The sequence below is a fragment of the Toxorhynchites rutilus genome, unplaced genomic scaffold (assembly GCF_029784135.1).
Source record: "Toxorhynchites rutilus septentrionalis strain SRP unplaced genomic scaffold, ASM2978413v1 HiC_scaffold_7, whole genome shotgun sequence".
Taxonomy (NCBI): domain Eukaryota; kingdom Metazoa; phylum Arthropoda; class Insecta; order Diptera; family Culicidae; genus Toxorhynchites; species Toxorhynchites rutilus.
Window position 1 is genome coordinate 351,852 of NW_026600135.1, and position 13,843 is coordinate 365,694.

General features: G+C 39.2%; 2 long non-coding RNA genes across 2 annotated transcripts; both read left to right on the forward strand.

Annotated features, from left to right (window-relative positions):
- Nucleotides 1-1,815: 1,815 nt before the first annotated feature.
- On the forward strand, nucleotides 1,816-3,065 carry LOC129782408 (uncharacterized). Its single transcript, XR_008744565.1, has 4 exons — nucleotides 1,816-1,972; nucleotides 2,030-2,144; nucleotides 2,205-2,498; nucleotides 2,558-3,065. It is a non-coding gene; the product is annotated as an uncharacterized LOC129782408 (long non-coding RNA).
- Nucleotides 3,066-8,858: 5,793 nt separating this feature from the next.
- On the forward strand, nucleotides 8,859-10,108 carry LOC129782403 (uncharacterized). Its single transcript, XR_008744560.1, has 4 exons — nucleotides 8,859-9,015; nucleotides 9,073-9,187; nucleotides 9,248-9,541; nucleotides 9,601-10,108. It is a non-coding gene; the product is annotated as an uncharacterized LOC129782403 (long non-coding RNA).
- Nucleotides 10,109-13,843: the final 3,735 nt, after the last annotated feature.

Sequence of the window (13,843 nt, forward strand, 5' to 3'; positions counted from 1 at the left end):
GAGAAATTTAGTGGGGGTTTGTCGCAGTAGTTGCGACACATTGATTAGAAATAAAACCAACAATATATTTATGTGGACATCACTGATCTAGCCATCAATTCCGGAGATGGTTAATCAATTCTTCTATGGAGGAACCTAAACTATTTTCTCGTTTGGTCCATGAATGCGCACTTCGCGCTCAAACGAAACCCATCCCAGAATCCATTATTCGTCGAAGGGCTCCTAAACCTAAACCATGGCGGAATGAAAAGAGAGTCTAGCTTTATGTTGAAAAATCGTATGCACTTAAAGCCTCCCGGAAACATGGAGTCATCGTCAATTTTAAAATTTTCCTAACACTTGTCTAAGTCTAAGTTTGAAATTTTTTTAAAGGGAGTTCGATTGCATCAGTGAAAAAATAGTAACAACTCGGTTTTAGAATATACATTAAATTAGTTTATTGTAAATTAATTAATTTTATTTTATTTTACAACAAAAATTGTTAAAAAAAATATTAAAGCTAAATCGTGACTTGGCCCCATCTCTATGAATTTCCTCGGTTTGATCTATCACCTATGGGAAATAAAACATATTAACACAAATTTGTATTTTTTTAATTTGGAAAATGAACTCACGTCACTCCTTGTGTCACCTACTCATAGCCATTTCTCAGTGTTGTAGGCTAGCAAGTCAGGCCAAGGCCAGAAGATTCCCCTCGATAGCTCTCATGTATTTGATGCAATGTAAGAAAGAAAAAAATATTAATAATATCTACAGCGGAAAACAATAGAACAATCAAATAATAGAAAAATCAGTAGTGTAACAAAATAACAACTCTGAAACTCAAAGTAACATAAGAAAATCCAACAGAATACGGAAAACAATAACGGTATAAATAAAATAAATCTAAATACTACTGAGAAACATCCAAATATTACAGAAAAACTAAAACATCAAAAATATATCAAACAAAACTCACAGCATAACAATAAATTCTACAACACGGAATAGTACAACGCAACTAAACTCAACAAAACAAATGAAGACAACAACAGAACAAATGCAATAAATACAACGGAACAACTTGAAATAACAAAATTTGAAGATAACAAACAAAAACACTGAACGCTTCCTAATTACGTGTATAATAAAAGATTTAAATAAAGAGCGACTGCGCCACTTCTCCTGCAACAACTAGTAGCATTTTAAAACAACAATACTTAAAAAGTCTTACCCCTTTCGCTGCTGTTTTAAGCCGTTGATTCTCCTGCCGCAATCTGGTGTTTTCCGCCATCATTTTTTGAAGCTCCGATTCAGCCTTCATCTTCCGAAAATATATCTCGTCGACCTCGGAAATGTCTATCGGCTCCCAGTCGTACACGTCATCTCCAGTATCCTCGATGTCATCATGGAACAGCGGCGGAAAATCTTCGTCCTCGATCATGCCCTCTTCAGGATATATCTCGTTCTTGGTTGGAATTGTCTGTAAGAAAATAAGATTTCATTAGCGCTGCTACGCACTCTAACACGATTTTACTCACCTTGGGTGGAAAACGAACTTTCCCTCCCGATTCCGCTCTACCTCCATTTGCTTGGGTGGCCCGATAGCCTCTCGGAACCCTCAAGCCAGTCGGAATCCGGGATGTAACGTTCGTTCGGTTCATCTTGGTGCTGAGTGAAATTTCTTCTTGCTTCTCTATTGCAATTTCAAACAGCAGTGACGAGTAATGTTGTGTGCACCTACCAAGTAGACTACTTGGATCGAAATCAGAGTGGGAAAATAGAAGCCGGCCTACTTTTGTACCATTTTCATTTTGACATACAGTGCATGTATTGCGTTACCAAGGCGTTATACTATAGGTGGACCGCAATGTCAAAATTGCTGTTCGGCCATTGCTCGTGAAAAAACAATTTTGTTTACAAAACAAATCATATCTTTTGGTGTCAAATGCATTCGTTGGCAAAATAGCTGCTCACGCCTTACTGTAGGCAGGTAATTTTGTGGATTTTTTCGTATAACAATTTCTCATAATTGCTTCTACGTTTTCAGATATCTACAATCAGCGGTCGAATTAAAAGCAGTGCAGAAGGATGTTTTGAGTATATTTTACCTTCTAGCCGCGCAATCAATGCTTTTTTCTTTCCAAGCAAGCAGCGTTTTAATCGTATGTGGTTTTATTGAGCATTTAAAAGAGAGTGTTAATTTTTTTTTGTTTTATCACTAGGGCAAAAGCATGAAATAGAATCGTACGTGGTACGAATTTATCGACACAATCTGATCAAGGACGGAGGCATCATCAAACGGAAACTACGCGAGAAACTTTTCGAAGAGATAAAACTGCGCCGCAACACTCGTGTCAAAATGGACGAGTTGGGCTGGGTGCTGATGAACCACGATTTGATAACACGTAATGAGCCAATCCAACAGCATGCCAATGGTAATCGATCAAATCATTTTAAATTCAACATGGAGCGGTTGCGAAACCTACTGGAGCAGCACGAACAGAACAATCACGCTGGTAGGTCGGTTTGATATATTTATTCCACTAAAGAATGATTATATTTGTTGATTTTTCAGAGTTGACTTCCAAAAAGTAAAACAAATTCCTGCGTATGCTGGATGCAATTTTACAAAACGACAAAGTTTTGAAGGAAATTAAAGAGATGGTAGTGGCGAATCGAATTCTATCAGAAATTCGTTATGTGGCTACGGTGGAACGTATGCTGAAACACAATTTGGACCCCTCTTTGCGCTGCTGCTTTGTATGCCGAGAGTATTTCCGCACTGCCGATGAGTATACCAGTCATTTCGAAAAATTGCACGGTGAGCAATTTCTTATTGTTGCGGCGGTGGATCGATTTCAGACTAGTCAAAAGTTCAACGTTCTACATCACTACAATGCCCTTAATCCGGTGACAATATTCACGATTTGCAACGTATACCACACAGCCCTAATAAAAAAACAAGAAAAGACGGGTCTAATATTTTACAATAAAGAACAAATCTACCACTTTCCACGAAAATCGGAGAACCACTATATCGATTCGACATGGAATGGCTGATACATATAAGGCAGAAAGAAGGTTTAACTTTGGAATTCATCATCCTATATTTCCTCGTACCATTAAGATCATGGCGCATTTGATGTCGGTCATCGTAGCTGCTGCTATGGAAATGACGTGAGCATATACCTTGATTTTTCTGAGGTTTGCAATCCTTCGATTGGCTACAGAAAAGTACCATTTATGAAGTCTATCTCCATCTCGGAGAAAAGTGTGGTAAACAATGTCCGGGTTATTTTTCGTTATGAGAACCTTGTTTCCACATCCTTTTACAGCACAATAATACGGCATCTGAAGTAAATAAAATATTCACAATATAATTTTGGCATGATAGAGAACCTCGAGATGAACGATTATCTGTGGAGGAGTTGGACAACAGATTTCTTAGACTTATAGCACTTTTATCACACTCACAAGCTCATCAAATCCTCACTGTCCCCCAAAAATATTGAATAATATATATTTTTTTTTTCCCAAAATATATATTTTATTAAGGCACATGTGGCGTTAGCCTGACGGGGCCGGGAGTCCAATATTTTGACAATTTTTGTCTTACAACTATGTTAGTAATATGTAACCGATTACTCGCGGTTGGCTCGAGGTTAGTATTACAAAGATCTCATAATTGGGATGTTGCAGTCTCCAGTACTATGTATGTGTGGCCGACACGGGATACTTCCTATTGGAGTGTAACTGACCATTGATCAGCGACGCCCCCCTAGTCTGTACCTCATATCAATCATGGTGCGTCTCTCTTGACTCGAGGAATCCAGGGTAGAATGGTCACTGGGCGGTACAATCTTCAGCTCGTGTAGAGTTGCCATGAGCGGTACAACCTTTGACTATTGTTGAATGATCAGTGGCCTGCACAACCTTCGACCTGTGTATCTGTAAAGAGTATGTGTATGTTTAATTACATTACATGGAGCGGTTATAATATATAATATAAATACCTTATTGCAGCTATAGTACACTATTTTTCACGAATATATATTTGTTTATTTCTTCCTTCAGTTGTTTTCCTCAGCGAGTTGATATGAAACCATAACCACACAACCAAACAAAAAGTAAATAATTCAGAAAGCTACGTCTCGCTACTCGTCTCACGTATTGTCTTGAAAGTGTCATAAACGAAACACCTATAGTTTAGCATCTTGTTGCGTTACATGATTTGTTGTGATTTCGATGAAAATTGAAAACAAGTGATGTGTTTCTGTTTTAGAAATATAAAATTGAACTTTGACAAGTTGGAGCTATGGGAGATCAAACTTTATGGTGAAAAACAGGAGAAACTGACTGCAGCCCAGGTCCTACCAATAACTCGAACTAGCACAGGAAAGCTTCCACCAACCCGTAACATCACATCGTCATCTGGCGATTTGTCGAACTCATCAACACCGACCAGCAATGGTAATAGTGCCCCAGGTTCCAGTTTGGCGAACAAATCGGCCATAATCTCTAGTAAGGCCTCGAGGGAGGAAATAAACTAACAAATGGTACAACAACTTCGGCTAGAGAGGGCAGCACACAATCAAAAGCGTGCGATGGAACTCAAACAGCAACAAGGTAATCGGAACCGGAAAAAATGGCCTTTGAGTCGACTGGTTAATCGTTATAATTTTACTCCGAATAGATGGTGCAAACCCACCGAAACAGTCCATTGTTCAGCGTTGTATTATTGTGAAAGAACCAGACGGTACAACGAAGATTATTCAACAGAACATAACTCAATCTTCACGGTCTGCTTCTGCATCAACTTCCCAGCCGAACCAAAGGCAGCAATCTCCCGCGCCCGCCAAACCAGATGGTCCACAAAAAGTGCAAATCATTCGTGATGGGAAGGATGGGAAGGTTAGTGTTCGTGGTCTGAACCCTGGGCAACAACTGATTCAAACGCCTGACAGAAAGCTACATGTTCTAAGTGCAGCCTCTGGTATGTTTGATAGTGGTGCGCTATGATTCCTAGATCTAAGTTATTTTTTAATTTACAGGATCAAACTCAACAGCGGGCAAGCAAGCAATTGCCGCTAACATATATCACGAAAGTGGCCACCAGTGGTGGTAGTACAAGTGGTGCAACGGCTTTTTTGTCGGCCCCCAGTGACTACCACATCTACGGTTCAGTCACCGCAGTCACAAACGTCGGTACAGCAGACAGTTGCATCAACGGCGACAGCGACGGCTATTCGTAGGGATATATTTTTCCTGTATATCGAGCTTCTTTTCACATCTAGTTTTATTCCAACTACTAGCTGACGCGACGAACTTCGTCCCGCCCAAAATAGATTTTTTGATTTGAATACTTTCAAACATCCACGTTTTCTTACTAAGTGAACGTTGAGTGCAATCACTGAACTCTTCATTGATTGATTACCCTTTGACCCTTTACAATTTCCTTTTACTATAAATTGTTTAGTACTTCTACAAAAATATATATAAAGTTATTTTCAGACACAATTCTCGCTCAAGATTCTTCAAGCATTTGGAAATAACATGTTTCTCCGTTGCATGAAATACATGTTTGATACAGAGAATATTACAGAATAAAGACTGCTCAAATCGGACCATTCCTTCCTCGGGTTTAGGGCAAACCAACACATTTGGCCTTCCATTTTTGTTTATATAGATAGAAGATACAGGAATGCGTTATTCCATCTGAAAATCCTTTTCATCTTTCGAACAAAAAACAATTTCGTTAGCACCAACATCAAATGGACTAGCAACGCTTAGTTAATTGTATAACATATGGGAATTCAATTTTCCGAATTTTCCGAATTTTCCGATTTTTCTCTCCGCTATATTGATCTACGGGAAGAGACGAATACAACGAAATATAGATGACTGAAATTGAACCATTCCTTCCTCGGGTTTTGCGCTTACCAACACATTTGGCCTTCCATTTTTATTTATAGATATATGATATGAAAATGCGTTATTTCGCCTGAAAATGCATTCCCACTTACGAACAAAGATCAATTTCGATATCGCAAATATTGAATGGACTAACAACGCTTATGATGATGTAATTTTCGAACATGTGGGAATTCATTTTTCCGAATTTTCCGACCTTCCTTTAGGATTTTCCGAAAATTTTCCGATTTTTCTCTACACTATATTGATCTACGGGAAGAGACGAATACAACAAAATACAGGAGGCTAAAATCGGACCATCCCTTCTTCGGGTTTTCCGCTTATCAACAGATTTTGCCTTACATTTTTATTTATATAGATTGGGGATCAGTAAGCGCCATTCGTTTTTAGAATTATCCTTCCATAAAACATACCACCAACACTTGTCACTAAACTTCCTGCTAAAAGACGTGCTCTTGGCCACTCCTTCTGCTTGAATTTAGTATCATTAGATAGCAAGTGGAATGTGTTTTGAGATCCCAAAGGTAGTGATCACTTATCCATCAAGATTTGTATCCAAATTTGTATTTGTAGTTGTATTGTTCGGACTGTTTACTACTGACGAACATTTATGATCTGAGCATCACATCGCTCTGGTTTACAGTGTCCGAAACGAGTGGCTGATGACGAGTGCAGTTTTGCTTTACACCGGTCTCCCGTCTCGCCTGCAAAGACGCACTCGGAGAGTTAATTTTACATTCGGTAACATTCGGGTTGTGGCGAGCTAAACTGAGCGGAGAGGCGAGATACTGCGAATCGTATACTGTAGAAACACTTGCCTCCGTGGAGCAAATTACTGCTGCGATTTGCACACAAACCGAGTGGAAAGAGTCTTTCGTTTCTTCTATCTAGATCCTTTGATGCGATCTATTAATAGACTCAGAGTAATCAAGAGAACATCATTCTGTTGGGAAGGGAGAGGAGTAATAGTTGATCGCAACTTGTACTTGTGCAGTTTGCGATTAATCATGGATCGAATCATGGTCGCATAATTTCCATCCTTGCTTCAATTCTATTTATCATTCTTCTTGCATGTATCCAAACTGCCAGCATTTCACTGTTTTGCTGCAGGGATGTAAGTCCGTGTTTATACACTGAGAAATTTAGTGGGGGTTTGTCGCAGTAGTTGCGACACATTGATTAGAAATAAAACCAACAATATATTTATGTGGACATCACTGATCTAGCCATCAATTCCGGAGATGGTTAATCAATTCTTCTATGGAGGAACCTAAACTATTTTCTCGTTTGGTCCATGAATGCGCACTTCGCGCTCAAACGAAACCCATCCCAGAATCCATTATTCGTCGAAGGGCTCCTAAACCTAAACCATGGCGGAATGAAAAGAGAGTCTAGCTTTATGTTGAAAAATCGTATGCACTTAAAGCCTCCCGGAAACATGGAGTCATCGTCAATTTTAAAATTTTCCTAACACTTGAGTCTAAGTTTGAAATTTTTTTAAAGGGAGTTCGATTGCATCAGTGAAAAAATAGTAACAACTCGGTTTTAGAATATACATTAAATTAGTTTATTGTAAATTAATTTATTTTATTTTATTTTACAACAAAAATTGTTAAAAAAATATTAAAGCTAAATCGTGACTTGGCCCCATCTCTATGAATTTCCTCGGTTTGATCTATCACCTATGGGAAATAAAACATATTAACACAAATTTGTATTTTTTTAATTTGGAAAATGAACTCACGTCACTCCTTGTGTCACCTACTCATAGCCATTTCTCAGTGTTGTAGGCTAGCAAGTCAGGCCAAGGCCAGAAGATTCCCCTCGATAGCTCTCATGTATTTGATGCAATGTAAGAAAGAAAAAAATATTAATAATATCTACAGCGGAAAACAATAGAACAATCAAATAATAGAAAAATCAGTAGTGTAACAAAATAACAACTCTGAAACTCAAAGTAACATAAGAAAATCCAACAGAATACGGAAAACAATAACGGTATAAATAAAATAAATCTAAATACTACTGAGAAACATCCAAATATTACAGAAAAACTAAAACATCAAAAATATATCAAACAAAACTCACAGCATAACAATAAATTCTACAACACGGAATAGTACAACGCAACTAAACTCAACAAAACAAATGAAGACAACAACAGAACAAATGCAATAAATACAACGGAACAACTTGAAATAACAAAATTTGAAGATAACAAACAAAAACACTGAACGCTTCCTAATTACGTGTATAATAAAAGATTTAAATAAAGAGCGACTGCGCCACTTCTCCTGCAACAACTAGTAGCATTTTAAAACAACAATACTTAAAAAGTCTTACCCCTTTCGCTGCTGTTTTAAGCCGTTGATTCTCCTGCCGCAATCTGGTGTTTTCCGCCATCATTTTTTGAAGCTCCGATTCAGCCTTCATCTTCCGAAAATATATCTCGTCGACCTCGGAAATGTCTATCGGCTCCCAGTCGTACACGTCATCTCCAGTATCCTCGATGTCATCATGGAACAGCGGCGGAAAATCTTCGTCCTCGATCATGCCCTCTTCAGGATATATCTCGTTCTTGGTTGGAATTGTCTGTAAGAAAATAAGATTTCATTAGCGCTGCTACGCACTCTAACACGATTTTACTCACCTTGGGTGGAAAACGAACTTTCCCTCCCGATTCCGCTCTACCTCCATTTGCTTGGGTGGCCCGATAGCCTCTCGGAACCCTCAAGCCAGTCGGAATCCGGGATGTAACGTTCGTTCGGTTCATCTTGGTGCTGAGTGAAATTTCTTCTTGCTTCTCTATTGCAATTTCAAACAGCAGTGACGAGTAATGTTGTGTGCACCTACCAAGTAGACTACTTGGATCGAAATCAGAGTGGGAAAATAGAAGCCGGCCTACTTTTGTACCATTTTCATTTTGACATACAGTGCATGTATTGCGTTACCAAGGCGTTATACTATAGGTGGACCGCAATGTCAAAATTGCTGTTCGGCCATTGCTCGTGAAAAAACAATTTTGTTTACAAAACAAATCATATCTTTTGGTGTCAAATGCATTCGTTGGCAAAATAGCTGCTCACGCCTTACTGTAGGCAGGTAATTTTGTGGATTTTTTCGTATAACAATTTCTCATAATTGCTTCTACGTTTTCAGATATCTACAATCAGCGGTCGAATTAAAAGCAGTGCAGAAGGATGTTTTGAGTATATTTTACCTTCTAGCCGCGCAATCAATGCTTTTTTCTTTCCAAGCAAGCAGCGTTTTAATCGTATGTGGTTTTATTGAGCATTTAAAAGAGAGTGTTAATTTTTTTTTGTTTTATCACTAGGGCAAAAGCATGAAATAGAATCGTACGTGGTACGAATTTATCGACACAATCTGATCAAGGACGGAGGCATCATCAAACGGAAACTACGCGAGAAACTTTTCGAAGAGATAAAACTGCGCCGCAACACTCGTGTCAAAATGGACGAGTTGGGCTGGGTGCTGATGAACCACGATTTGATAACACGTAATGAGCCAATCCAACAGCATGCCAATGGTAATCGATCAAATCATTTTAAATTCAACATGGAGCGGTTGCGAAACCTACTGGAGCAGCACGAACAGAACAATCACGCTGGTAGGTCGGTTTGATATATTTATTCCACTAAAGAATGATTATATTTGTTGATTTTTCAGAGTTGACTTCCAAAAAGTAAAACAAATTCCTGCGTATGCTGGATGCAATTTTACAAAACGACAAAGTTTTGAAGGAAATTAAAGAGATGGTAGTGGCGAATCGAATTCTATCAGAAATTCGTTATGTGGCTACGGTGGAACGTATGCTGAAACACAATTTGGACCCCTCTTTGCGCTGCTGCTTTGTATGCCGAGAGTATTTCCGCACTGCCGATGAGTATACCAGTCATTTCGAAAAATTGCACGGTGAGCAATTTCTTATTGTTGCGGCGGTGGATCGATTTCAGACTAGTCAAAAGTTCAACGTTCTACATCACTACAATGCCCTTAATCCGGTGACAATATTCACGATTTGCAACGTATACCACACAGCCCTAATAAAAAAACAAGAAAAGACGGGTCTAATATTTTACAATAAAGAACAAATCTACCACTTTCCACGAAAATCGGAGAACCACTATATCGATTCGACATGGAATGGCTGATACATATAAGGCAGAAAGAAGGTTTAACTTTGGAATTCATCATCCTATATTTCCTCGTACCATTAAGATCATGGCGCATTTGATGTCGGTCATCGTAGCTGCTGCTATGGAAATGACGTGAGCATATACCTTGATTTTTCTGAGGTTTGCAATCCTTCGATTGGCTACAGAAAAGTACCATTTATGAAGTCTATCTCCATCTCGGAGAAAAGTGTGGTAAACAATGTCCGGGTTATTTTTCGTTATGAGAACCTTGTTTCCACATCCTTTTACAGCACAATAATACGGCATCTGAAGTAAATAAAATATTCACAATATAATTTTGGCATGATAGAGAACCTCGAGATGAACGATTATCTGTGGAGGAGTTGGACAACAGATTTCTTAGACTTATAGCACTTTTATCACACTCACAAGCTCATCAAATCCTCACTGTCCCCCAAAAATATTGAATAATATATATTTTTTTTTTCCCAAAATATATATTTTATTAAGGCACATGTGGCGTTAGCCTGACGGGGCCGGGAGTCCAATATTTTGACAATTTTTGTCTTACAACTATGTTAGTAATGGTTCCCGGAATAAATCGCCACAGAAAACGACTGCAACAGAAACCACCGCTTATAAAATGTGTAGTAGGCTATAAATATTGTGGCGCGGTATTGTATTTCAAAACAAGAATTAACCGGGCAAACGTATCGCCCCAGGCAAACGTAACGCCCCGGGCAGACGTATACCGTCCGACGCTCGCTAGAGCTCGGTCGGACATTGCTAAAGGATCGTATCCTATGTTTCAAACTAACCGGGCAATCAGTGGATCCCAGGTTTGCGTGCGAGACACCGCCGCTTCCGACGGCGGGTCGGCGGTGGACTCGGATTGCGTCATCTTGGCGGCATGGGCCGCCTCGATTCCTTATCCTCGCCAAATGGGGACTTCGTCCCCATTACATTGTCCTCAGAATAAATTTCGAAAAACGAGAACAAGAGAATAAATTTATAATAGAAATGTGAGGCACATGATGTTTTTCCCGCGCCAAATATTTCTAGCCTACTACACTTTTTCTAAGCGGTTGTTTCTGTTGCAGTTGTTTACTGTGGCGATTTATTCCGGTCACCGTTAGTAATATGTAACCGATTACTCGCGGTTGGCTCGAGGTTAGTATTACAAAGATCTCATAATTGGGATGTTGCAGTCTCCAGTACTATGTATGTGTGGCCGACACGGGATACTTCCTATTGGAGTGTAACTGACCATTGATCAGCGACGCCCCCCTAGTCTGTACCTCATATCAATCATGGTGCGTCTCTCTTGACTCGAGGAATCCAGGGTAGAATGGTCACTGGGCGGTACAATCTTCAGCTCGTGTAGAGTTGCCATGAGCGGTACAACCTTTGACTATTGTTGAATGATCAGTGGCCTGCACAACCTTCGACCTGTGTATCTGTAAAGAGTATGTGTATGTTTAATTACATTACATGGAGCGGTTATAATATATAATATAAATACCTTATTGCAGCTATAGTACACTATTTTTCACGAATATATATTTGTTTATTTCTTCCTTCAGTTGTTTTCCTCAGCGAGTTGATATGAAACCATAACCACACAACCAAACAAAAAGTAAATAATTCAGAAAGCTACGTCTCGCTACTCGTCTCACGTATTGTCTTGAAAGTGTCATAAACGAAACACCTATAGTTTAGCATCTTGTTGCGTTACATGATTTGTTGTGATTTCGATGAAAATTGAAAACAAGTGATGTGTTTCTGTTTTAGAAATATAAAATTGAACTTTGACAAGTTGGAGCTATGGGAGATCAAACTTTATGGTGAAAAACAGGAGAAACTGACTGCAGCCCAGGTCCTACCAATAACTCGAACTAGCACAGGAAAGCTTCCACCAACCCGTAACATCACATCGTCATCTGGCGATTTGTCGAACTCATCAACACCGACCAGCAATGGTAATAGTGCCCCAGGTTCCAGTTTGGCGAACAAATCGGCCATAATCTCTAGTAAGGCCTCGAGGGAGGAAATAAACTAACAAATGGTACAACAACTTCGGCTAGAGAGGGCAGCACACAATCAAAAGCGTGCGATGGAACTCAAACAGCAACAAGGTAATCGGAACCGGAAAAAATGGCCTTTGAGTCGACTGGTTAATCGTTATAATTTTACTCCGAATAGATGGTGCAAACCCACCGAAACAGTCCATTGTTCAGCGTTGTATTATTGTGAAAGAACCAGACGGTACAACGAAGATTATTCAACAGAACATAACTCAATCTTCACGGTCTGCTTCTGCATCAACTTCCCAGCCGAACCAAAGGCAGCAATCTCCCGCGCCCGCCAAACCAGATGGTCCACAAAAAGTGCAAATCATTCGTGATGGGAAGGATGGGAAGGTTAGTGTTCGTGGTCTGAACCCTGGGCAACAACTGATTCAAACGCCTGACAGAAAGCTACATGTTCTAAGTGCAGCCTCTGGTATGTTTGATAGTGGTGCGCTATGATTCCTAGATCTAAGTTATTTTTTAATTTACAGGATCAAACTCAACAGCGGGCAAGCAAGCAATTGCCGCTAACATATATCACGAAAGTGGCCACCAGTGGTGGTAGTACAAGTGGTGCAACGGCTTTTTTGTCGGCCCCCAGTGACTACCACATCTACGGTTCAGTCACCGCCGTCACAAACGTCGGTACAGCAGACAGTTGCATCAACGGCGACAGCGACGGCTATTCGTAGGGATATATTTTTCCTGTATATCGAGCTTCTTTTCACATCTAGTTTTATTCCAACTACTAGCTGACGCGACGAACTTCGTCCCGCCCAAAATAGATTTTTTGATTTGAATACTTTCAAACATCCACGTTTTCTTACTAAGTGAACGTTGAGTGCAATCACTGAACTCTTCATTGATTGATTACCCTTTGACCCTTTACAATTTCCTTTTACTATAAATTGTTTAGTACTTCTACAAAAATATATATAAAGTTATTTTCAGACACAATTCTCGCTCAAGATTCTTCAAGCATTTGGAAATAACATGTTTCTCCGTTGCATGAAATACATGTTTGATACAGAGAATATTACAGAATAAAGACTGCTCAAATCGGACCATTCCTTCCTCGGGTTTAGGGCAAACCAACACATTTGGCCTTCCATTTTTGTTTATATAGATAGAAGATACAGGAATGCGTTATTCCATCTGAAAATCCTTTTCATCTTTCGAACAAAAAACAATTTCGTTAGCACCAACATCAAATGGACTAGCAACGCTTAGTTAATTGTATAACATATGGGAATTCAATTTTCCGAATTTTCCGAATTTTCCGATTTTTCTCTCCGCTATATTGATCTACGGGAAGAGACGAATACAACGAAATATAGATGACTGAAATTGAACCATTCCTTCCTCGGGTTTTGCGCTTACCAACACATTTGGCCTTCCATTTTTATTTATAGATATATGATATGAAAATGCGTTATTTCGCCTGAAAATGCATTCCCACTTACGAACAAAGATCAATTTCGATATCGCAAATATTGAATGGACTAACAACGCTTATGATGATGTAATTTTCGAACATGTGGGAATTCATTTTTCCGAATTTTCCGACCTTCCTTTAGGATTTTCCGAAAATTTTCCGATTTTTCTCTACACTATATTGATCTACGGGAAGAGACGAATACAACAAAATACAGGAGGCTAAAATCGGACCATCCCTTCTTCGGGTTTTCCGCTTATCAACAGATT